The sequence below is a fragment of the Zootoca vivipara genome, chromosome 3, assembly GCF_965207765.1.
Source record: "Zootoca vivipara chromosome 3, rZooViv2.hap1.1, whole genome shotgun sequence".
Classification (NCBI taxonomy): Eukaryota; Metazoa; Chordata; class Lepidosauria; order Squamata; family Lacertidae; genus Zootoca; species Zootoca vivipara.
This window is the reverse complement of record NC_142586.1, coordinates 320,876-331,512: the sequence shown is the minus strand read 5'-3', so window position 1 is coordinate 331,512 and position 10,637 is coordinate 320,876. Positions and strand designations below refer to the sequence as shown.

The window sequence follows — 10,637 nt, the reverse complement described above, 5'->3', positions numbered from 1 at the left end:
CTGCCATAGCAGACTTGTATAAGACTTCAGGGTTTTGAAAGACCGCTTTTGGCAATTTTGGAGAACTCATCAAGACAATCAAAAAACAAAAAACACACTGCACAAATACATATTGGTATATGTTCATAATAATGAACAGCATTTATTTATGACCATGTAAACCATTAGACTTTCTCCCCTGACCACTGAAGCATTTCCCCCAGAACCACAAGCCTTGTTTTGGGCTGCATATCTCCCTTTCTTTGCTGCCGTTTGCAGCAGGCGTCCTACTGTCTGTGTCTCCGAATATCTTCAGCATCATCAACACAGCAATTTCCCATTCCATTGTTGCATCGGCCAACATAGACTTCCACAGGATGGCAGAGAGTATGCCGGCAAACTCCCTTCAGTCTCCTACATCGCCCTGTGCCTTCATAGAGAAAATGAGACTTTTGTGAGTCTTATCAGTGCTGCTATTGACTCCTGTGCAGAAGACATTATACGAAGCTGGAGAAGACCAAAATAACACATGCACAAACTGGACTGCTATAAATCTTCTAATACAATAGACTGAGATCTTAGGGGAAGCACCAGCAGATCAATATCCTTGCCAATCGATTCTCCCTACACGCACTCTCAGCAATACTGGGGACATCTATAAGAAGGCTCTTTTGGAATGTTTGCACAGCTTACTATTGTGGATTCTGATTTTCCTCTGCTGTTTAGGTGCACAACAACACTGTTTATATCCTGGTACTATCCAGGAGGGACCTTCACACGATGTTGCACACGAACAAAGAACTGGTGAACAGATGAATATTCACCACTTCTTGTCTCCAGCATCACGCAATGACATCCATGTGTGCATAGGAGCCAACACTTAGGGGCCGATGGGACTCCGCCCCCCCTAAAATATTAGAGGGGGTCGGGTCCCCCAAAGCTGATCGGCATTGCCATTCAAATGGTGTGCGCGCACCGTGCCATGTGATTGATTATGCGAGGCAGGGCTTACCTGCCCCCCATATTTTATTCAAGTTGGCACCCCTCCATGTGTGGATAAATCCTCACCAATAAATCACCACAGGCAGGCTTTCTCGTGGAGGTGGCTCATTCAACATACCCATTCGAATGTTGCTGATTATTGCAGGGACTGGGAACATGTGGCCCTTCAGATGTGGGCTTCCCCAGCTCTGGAGTACTGAGAGAGCAGGGGATGCTCATTCATCCCATGCATTTGAGCCAGATTGAAACGTGGTGCTGTAGTTTGCTCTTGAGCCACTTCTTCTCGCCTTTTGTGCACGTCCTAAGAGCATAGCTGCCAAGTCTCCCGTATTCCCCGGGTAACCCCCGTTTTTCCAGCCGTTCCCAGCTGGAAAAGCAGATTTTTTTTCTTTTTTCCTGGTTTACTTACCGGCCGGGGGAGGCTTCTTCTGCACATGTCTGGAGTCTCTGGACATGTGCAGAAGCAATTTCTGGCGCGGCGGCCATTTTGGAACTGGACGGAGCATGCTCAGAAGCGACTTTCGATGCTGCTCTGCCCAGTTCCAAAATGGCCGCAGCGCGACTTCCGGTCTGCCGATCCCTTATTTTTTCGGCAGGAACTTGGCAGGTATGCCTAAGAGCGAGGGCATCGAGCAGCATAGGGGGCTTGCAGACAGGTGACTTGTGGAGGGTCAGTTCATGCATTTTTATCATCAGCACCAAAACGTCACACTCTACTCCTGCCCCTCCATCAGTTTAATGCTACTTTTTAAAAAATTAATAATAATACCCATTGCCAGTTCCCTGCTTCTAATAACTGAATGGCCCATCTGCAATGCTAAGCCCTCATTATAATTAACTTCTGACACATTGCTCTTGTTTCGTCATCTTCAGATAGCTAACAATACTCTAGGTGCTCTGCATTATGTAATATGGTTTACAGTCCTGCAGTCCTTTGCGCTCTTACCTGGGAGTAAGTCCCAATGGCTACAGGGGGACTTCTGAGTCACAAGCTGTACTGATGGCCACCAAATCAGATGGACGGCAAGGCTATCAATAGCCAACACTAGTCTATCTACTACTTCCAATATCAGAGGCAGTGTTTCTCTGAACACCAGTTGCTGGAAATTGTGTGTGTGTGTGTGTGTGTGTGTGTTGTGCTCATATCTTGCTTGTGAACTTCCCATTGAGGCATCTAATTGGCAACTTTGAGAACAGGATGCTGGGCTAGATGGGCTTTTGGTCTGATCCAGCACAGCTCTTCTCATGTTCTAAAATGTCAAACATTAAAAACTTCCCAATCCAGGGCACAATTTCCAGTCTTCAGGTGTCGTCGGAAAGTTGTGTGGTTGTTTATCCTTTTGAAATAATAATTTTAAAAAGAGCAGGGGACGAATAGGAGCCAGTCCTCATAAATAAATAAATATATTGTTTGCCACACCAAGAGAAGCAGGAGGAACCTGCTTGTCACTTGGGAGCTCCCTGCAATAGTTATGAATTAATTTGGTGACAATTACCCACATGACCCTGTCAGGCCATTTCCAGAGAGAAGGGTTATGAAAACACACATAATACGGAAGAGGGAAATGAGTTTTTCCTTGGGGGAAAACACCAGAGCAAATGGCAAATGTGTATAGTTCGCACCCTTTTGACACTTACCTGATTTGTCCAGGTAGGCAGGTTGGAACAGGAAAAAGATAAGCAGAAAAAACCAAAGAATCCTCATGCTGGCTGATGTACAGCTGGAACTCAAATTGCACTAGGAGGGAAAGTAGCACAGATACAATGAGACTGTGCTTCTTAAATATATCATATCTATGAAATCTATGAAATTAACAGGCACTTCATGCCACCCAAATAAGGGGCCATTCCTCCTGCAAGGTATGTTTGTGTTTTAGGTGTTTTTGTGTGTGTTTTTGTTTGTTTGTTTTGCTATCCTCCTATATTCACAAGAGAAACATAACACATTAGCTGGCAACTCATGTGTCTCAGCCACAGTAAAACAATGTATTTTTAAATATTTGGGCAGTCTGTAAACAATTTATTCATAGGTAAGCACTTCAAAATAGCATATATTTCATTGAGAGAGTTAACCACATGTCTGGGGTTGATGTATCTCCATTTAAAAAAGGATCCATTTTATTCTGGCTTCTGATGATTTAAAGGCTTTTGATGTCCCACCATTGATTTGGATAATTGACTTAAGCTCATATTTAGTCTTACTGATACCAGTGCATCTTAAAAGTCCATAACTTTGGCTGGGTTGCACTCATGCTCAGTATAGAGTCAGTGCTTAAATTAATATATATTTTTTTCAATCTGCAAAAGAATATAATGACTACACAAGAAATGGTTAGAAATGGAATAAAAAAGGACTATGAACCGGAATGGAAATCTAGTCTTCTGTAGATCTTTCCTGTATGTAGATTTTGAAAATGGTCATGCCAGAATTGGCCCATCGAATGGAATTCCAGAATTATTCCATTTTATTTTGGGATTATTGTGGTGTTTAAATCAGTTTTTAAAACATACTTTCACATGTTTTTTAAAAAACCTGTGCAGTACAGATTAATGGCATGGGTGAATGTGGCCTGTCCTGCTGTTCAGTTGGCATCAGCCTTGGGTTGGCGGGCTTTGCTGGAGAAGGAAAGAGGAGAGGGCAGAACTGGGCAAACTTGGGTTGCAGAAAAGGAGATCTCCCCTTTCTATGACTTCAGTTGCTTTTGAAGCAGGGGAGGGATGCTGAATCTCCCTTCCATGGAGGCTGGGGAGGGCTGTGATCAGCCACAGGAGGCAGGGGCTGACCAGGAAAGGTCATCAGCTGAACAGGAGCCTGAGCAGGAGGGTGCAGTCTTGTTGCCTAGAACCAGGCATCTCCTTGACAGAGGAGAGCAGACCTACCCACCACAACGGAGCACCTGCTTGCAACCCCAATATTCCCCACAAGGCAAGAGAGTCTCGCAAGTGAGCAAGGCATGCCTTGTCTTTAAAAGCTTGGCAGGAGGTGCGGGGAAACCTCTTGGGACATCTTTGTGTCTTCTGTCGAGGCCCAATATACTTGCCTGAACAAATCTCTCTTTCTTACTTCCAAGTAAGAACTTCCGCCTGTGTCTGCTGGGTGGGAGACAAGACAGAGTCCCCCTCTGCCCCGAATGGCCACTTGTACCCAAGTGTGTAGTTGTCTTCTATGGGCCTTGTTTTTTGTTTGTTTAAAAAAACAACCACCTTCACATCTCACAATATAATTCCAGAGGTCACCTTCTCTTCCCATGTCTGGCCAATTTAAAGAAATCTAAAAAAAATCCAAGTGATACAGTCCAAACCTATTAAATCAATGGCAGTTTTTCTATTGGAACGTAGAACCTTACCTCTCCTTCCTGCCTCTAAAGCCTGTGTGAAGAATCTATAATAGCAGACTATTTCCCACCAACATCAAATTGGAGAGTCTATGGACAGCGGGGCTGGCAGGACAGTATTTATATCCAAGTATTCCTGTCTTTCAAGGGCTGCCACCGGTTTCTGCTACCGGTCTCAGCTGGGCCTCCAATGGATGCAGAACAGAACCTTCACTGCAGAATCCCTGTGACATCATCATTTGTGACATTCAGGGAGAGGCTTTTCTGAGGCCCCTCCCACCATTCTCTTGCTTATCATACATAAAATTCAAAGGCAGTTTGTGTGTGATAGATAGGTTCAGAATCAGAAGCCAGGGACCCTATAATGAGGCTTTTTGTTAATACTATTAAATTCTTTTTAGTTCTGCCCATTAGCAAGACCCTCTGCATCAACCCTGATATTATTTAAGTAGTTTCCCCCTCCCCCCAACAGGCTTCCCCATCTTCTGAGGTCAACCAAGTCACTCCAAGTAACAGGAATTTATTGATAGTGGTGTTATCCTTATGGTGTCCAGGCCGAATCTCACTCTTCTTGCCCAGGGTACCTGAAATTAAGGATAAAAAATGGGGCTAAGACGAAAGACCAGGAAAAAGTGAAATAAGCAAGCTGAATATAAATGGGCTACTTGGTTCTTTCAGGGTTGGTTTATGTTTGTGATTGATCCTAGTCCCTCTTGGTCCATTTCCAAGGAGCAACATTACAACAGGTGGTTCAACCCTATTTGCTCCTTTGGGAGTTTAGTTCCCCAGATCATGAGACATGAAAGCTTTTACTGGTTCTGTCCAAAGCTCTCACTTCCATACATCACTACTGGGAAAACCATAGCTTTAACTATATGGACTTTTGTTGGCAAGGTGATGTCTCTGCTTTTTAAGATACTGTCTAGGTTGGTCATTGCTTTTCTCCCAAGAAGCAGGCGTCTTTTAATTTCATGACTGCTGTCACCATCTGCTGTGATCAAGGAGCCCAAGAAAGTAAAATCTCTCACCCAATAATATTTTGTAAATTCTCCCAAAGGGTAGCCAAGTCTCTGTTTGAGAATTGAGTCTGCAGTTCATTTTCTGCAGTTCATAAGTTCATTTTGCCACTTTAATTTCCTTGGTCAGTGCATTCCTAGCTTGGTTGTACAAAATTCTATCTCCTTTCCTATGAGCCTCCTCTTTAGCATATCGGAATTGCTTTAGTTTTCATGTAAACCAGAGTTTATTATTATTGTATATGCGCAAGGTTTTAGTAGGCACACATAAGTCTTCACAGAAACTAATATATGATGTCACAATGTCTGTAAATTCATCCAGGTTATTTGAGGCCATTTCAAAAGTGTTACAATCAGTGCAATCAAAGCAGGCCTGCGGTTTAAGCTTTGCCTCATCTGTCCACCTTTTCATTGCCCTGCCCTATGCTCCATTGTTTGTATAATTAATAAAAACTTACCAAACCCTATCTAAGCTATCTTGTTTCTTTTGCCCTCTTGCCACTTCTAATTTTTGTGTCATTTTTTCTAACAATGCTTCATGCCAGACACTGCTTTACCATTGGTCTATATTTAATATCTGTAAAAATTTTTAGTAAAAAGTATGGCGGCTAAGGTAAAGGGACCCCTGACTGTTAGGTCCAGTCACGGACGACTCTGGGGTTGCGGCGCTCATCTCGCTTTATTGGCTGAGGGAATCGACGTTTGTCCGAAGACAGTTTTTCCGGGTCATGTGGTCAGCATGACTAAGCCGCTTCTGGCGGAACCAGAGCAGCGCACGGAAACGCCATTTACCTTCCCACCGGAACGGCACCTATTAATCTACTTGCACCTTTTGGAGTGCTTTCGAACTACTAGGTTGGGAGGAGCAGGGACCGAGCAATGGGAGCTCACCCCGTCATGGGGATTCAAACCGCCAACCTTGGATTTGATATCCCGCTTTATCACTACCCGAAGGAGTCTCAAAGCGGCTAACATTCTCCTTTCCCTTCCTCCCCCACAACAAACACTCTGTGAGGTGAGTGGGGCTGAGAGACTTCAAAGAAGTGTGACTAGCCCAAGGTCACCCAGCAGCTGCATGTGGAGGAGCGGAGACGCGAACCCAGTTCCCCAGATTACGAGTCTACCGCTCTTAACCACTATACCACACTACACCAATCAGCAAGCCCTAGGCTCTGTGGTTTAGACCACAGCGCCACCCACGTCCCCATGGCAGCTAAAGGGCAGCATATTTCCAGAGGAGTTTGTGCCAGAGTTTGGTTCAGACTCTGACAGGGGAGTGCATCTTATGTAAAACCACGAAACCCTGAGGCAATTATACAACCTGTCACAAGGATCTGGCTAATTAGCATCTCTTCTTTGGAATGGCCTCACCCTGTAATATTCTATTCATGAGGATTCATAATAAAGGTACCGGTAGATGTTTCGTAGGCAAACAGAACTGGAATGCAAACTTCACCTCCCTGCAATACGTCTCTGTGATGTAGCAAATAATAAACATCAACAACAGGAAATTGCAACATAACTTTCGTTAAATTGCCATTGCCATGGGGTTTCTATACCTCCCAGTTTCACTGTGCCACTATAAATGGAGGTGCAATCTTCCTCCTCACTGTGTGTCTCTGTCTTCTCTTTTCTGAAGACTTCAGGATCTCTCGCAGCAGTACTCAGCATGAAATCCCTTTTTCTTCTCTTCGCTCTCCTCCCGCTGGTGTTCCCTGCTGCTCTGGGTAAGATGCATCTCAGTTCCAGGGGCAGCCAAGACAATGCCAGCCAGATGGTCTGGGATGATGGGCGTCATCTGGAGGGGTCCCACACTGGCTCCCCTTCCTGTAAAGGGTGGCAGGGAAAGAAAGAGTCTTCAAATGAGGGATGGTAGTAAAAAGTTTTGAGACGTGAGATTAGCAGTAACCTGGGAGAAAAACTGAATTAACAAGCACAACATGATAAAAGTACAACAGAGGAAGGTGCCTTATACCAAGTCATTTCATTGGTCCTTTTGTTCAGAAACTCAGTTCTGTACTCTTCAACTTACTTGCTTCAGAGATGCAGAGGAAAGATTTCCATGCATGCACACTATCTGATTCTAGGTTAGCAAATGAACATTCTCATTACTGTTTGAAACAATGTTTGATATCTGAATGAGAACCCAATCCTTCTGAAAAGGATGGTTGTGGACGGGATTCCTGCATTGCAGGCAGGGCCGGCGCGCCCATTAAGGCGAACTAGGCTGCTGCCTAGGACGCCAAAATGGAGGGGGCGCTGGCCAGCCTGCCCGCTGCCCCCCGCCCCCGGTGCTGCCTGGGGCCGCCTCCACTGTGCCTCTCAGGTGTTGAGCGGCTTCCAGAGAGCGGAAAAGGGAACTCTCTTTTTATTTTAGTTTTTAGTTTTATTTTATTTGTTCTACTTTTTATTGTTTTCTATTTTCTATTTTTCTATTTTCTATTTTCTATTTTTTTCTATTTCTATTTCTATTTCTATTTTTTCTATTTTCTATTTTTTTATCCCACTTTTATTTTTTCTAAAAAAGCTCAACAACTCTGGGAAATGGGGGGGGGGCGCCAGAAGGTGATCTCACCTAGGGCACAAAAAACCCTAGCACCGGCCCTGATTGCAGGGGGTTGGACTAGTTGACCCTGTCACCCTGGAGGTCTATGATTCTATGAAAAACAAGACCAAGACTTGTGATGCAAAGACTCCCAGGCTGTGAAGTTAACATGGGGACATGCCTTTCAGATTCTGCAAAGGATACCGTGAAGTGCTCTTTAAGAAATACTATATCAGTGCCTCTTATATAATAGTTAAGTAGGGGCTTCCTCAAAAACAAGAAACAAAGAACCTTACCATATTTTCTCCCCTGCCCTTTTTTTCTTTCTTTCAGAGACAAATGAATCTGATACAGTTGCTTGTCGGAAAAACTTCAACATATGTTCCACTTTGCTTTGCCCCGTCTTCTATACAGCCAATGGAACCTGTTATGATGGAAAGCAAAAATGTTGTGTACCTTGGAATATAAAGGAAATGTTGTTGCCCTTCCGAAAAACGTGAAAACGAGCAATGCAATTTCTTTGCCTAATGTAGATAAAATGCGCATTGTTTTCCTTTGAATAAAGACTCAGGTTTAAACAAAAACATTTTGCTTGGATTGCGATCATTAGTCCATAAATAGCCCAAGGAATTATCCGAAGGTCGTGACAGCATTTGACTGCTTGAAGCTAAGGGGTTTACACCAGCCACTGGATGGCTAGAGAGCCATAAGTGAATTGCCACGAGCTCTTTGGAGAAGAACATCTTAAATATATAACAAAACCCACGAAGGTAACAATTGCATGTATGGGCACAGAAGCATTTACTTCATTGCATTTATATTCCACCTCCCTGCCAAGAAATTCAAAGCAGCCTGTGTGCAGTTGCCATATCATTATGAGACGACCAGCTATTCTTTCCCAGGCATTGGTCTCAGCTGGAAAACCAGGCTCTAGCCAAGTCACCTCTAGCTTCTGCTGAATTTAGGGATCATGATGTCCTGCATATGAATTGCGTGATCATGAATTTAGGGATCATGATGTCCAGATCATGATGTCCTGCTAGCTCCAGTTCCAAGTCCAAGAAGCAGAGCCCAGCCAGTCACAGGTCAGGTTCCAGCAAGACAAGGCTCAGGCATGTCCAGGTCCAGGACATCAGATATAACAGTTGTGAAATGTCAGATCCTGTACTTTGGGAGTAAAGCAACAATGCTTGAATAGGGTACCTGAACTGGAAAGACAACATGTTCATCCTCCTTACTCATTCCTTCTCTTTTAGTAACTGCTTGTTGGCAATTCCTTCCAGGGTTTTACTTGCTCCCTGCTTCTTCTCCTAGTTCAAGGCGGTTACAGGATGAGCTGGTGTTAGCATCCTGGCTCCATCTTGGTCACCTGTAATATGGATGCTTAGAATGGCTTTGTTTGGGATCTATTAGAAGAAAGCACAAAATAAGTAATGTTACGATGGTCAAAAGATCTCGGCCATGCAATACACATTGAACAGTGGGATAAATTGTGGGGGCAGGATATAAAATTCACAGCGGCCAACAATATAAAAGAAAATTTTCTAAATTTTTTTACAGATGGTACTTAACACCAGTGAAATTGGCCAAGATCTACAAATTGTAATCAAATCTGTGCTGGAGTTGCAACAAATTGTCGTGCCTTTGGCCCGGGCAAAGTTCATAAATGTATTTAGTTTGTATGGGCTGTTATTGTACTGGGTAGCGCGGCTTCACCTACTGGCCAAAAAGAATATTGCAAGAATGACAGTTGCTGGCAGTTGCTGACAGTTGGTGGCTGAGGGGTTAGAGAGGAGGAGTTCAGTGGGCGTGAGGGTAGCAGAGGGAGTGCCGTTACATGTTCTCCACCTGCAAGATTGTATCGTTGTTTTACCATTTAGTACTTGTCTTCACACTTATTATTTGTCTTATTCGATTTGTTTTACCTCGTTCTTGACTGTTAATAAAGTATAGGATCAAAAGTAAAAAACAGTCTCTTTTTCCCCGTTGAAGACAAGAAGGTTTAGCTGTATGTCGAACTACCTAGGTCACCAGGCACGGTAGTGAGGACAGCACAGTAAAACAACGGCTTTCCAGCAAGTGGAAAGAGATAAGACTACGCAGACCTGCTATTCTGTCAACGCACACGCCTGCATACGACAATAGCAAGCTCTAAACAGTCAGACATCTCCTTAACAACATGTCTCAGAGTCGGGCGTCTTCGGGAAAGGCAAGGTCCCAAGTCTCTGGTACTTCTAAATCTTCCACTGCGAGTAATGCACTCGCCATCGCTCGCGCCAAGGCTGAAGCGGCTAAAACACGAGCAGCCTTCGCAGAGCAAGAAATAAAGATGAGAGCAAGCCTAGAAAAACTCATTGTAGAAAAAGAGACAGCAGCCGCCATAGCCGAGGCAGATGCCTTAGAAGCGACTTTAATTCCTGGCAGTGAACGCAACAGTGTACTCAGCCTGGATCCGGGACTACAAGATCCCCTGCAACGGACTTCAGAGTCGTTTATCAGCATTCCAAATGAAGTGACTATGTACCTCTGCAACAACCTAGAGAAGAGGACATCAAAACGACAACCCAAGACTTTTACACGGTGCCGCTGCAAAACAGAGACAAGCCTATGACTATGAGCAACCCGGCAAACTCAACCTTCGACCCGGAGCGGTACAACAGGGATCACATGAAATCAGAACCATCAGAAAGGTACGATTATCCCATACCTTTACATCGTAGTGACCCTCACCACACTGATCCAACCACAATAGACTTTGCC

At 44.2% G+C, this 10,637-nt stretch overlaps 1 long non-coding RNA gene across 1 annotated transcript; it reads right to left on the bottom strand.

The window, feature by feature from the left end:
• Positions 1–2,687: 2,687 nt before the first annotated feature.
• Positions 2,688–9,335, bottom strand: LOC132591865 (uncharacterized). Its single transcript, XR_015948805.1, has 4 exons — positions 9,081–9,335; positions 8,174–8,301; positions 6,892–7,159; positions 2,688–4,900 (listed from the first exon to the last, which is right to left on the bottom strand). It is a non-coding gene; the product is annotated as an uncharacterized LOC132591865 (long non-coding RNA).
• Positions 9,336–10,637: the final 1,302 nt, after the last annotated feature.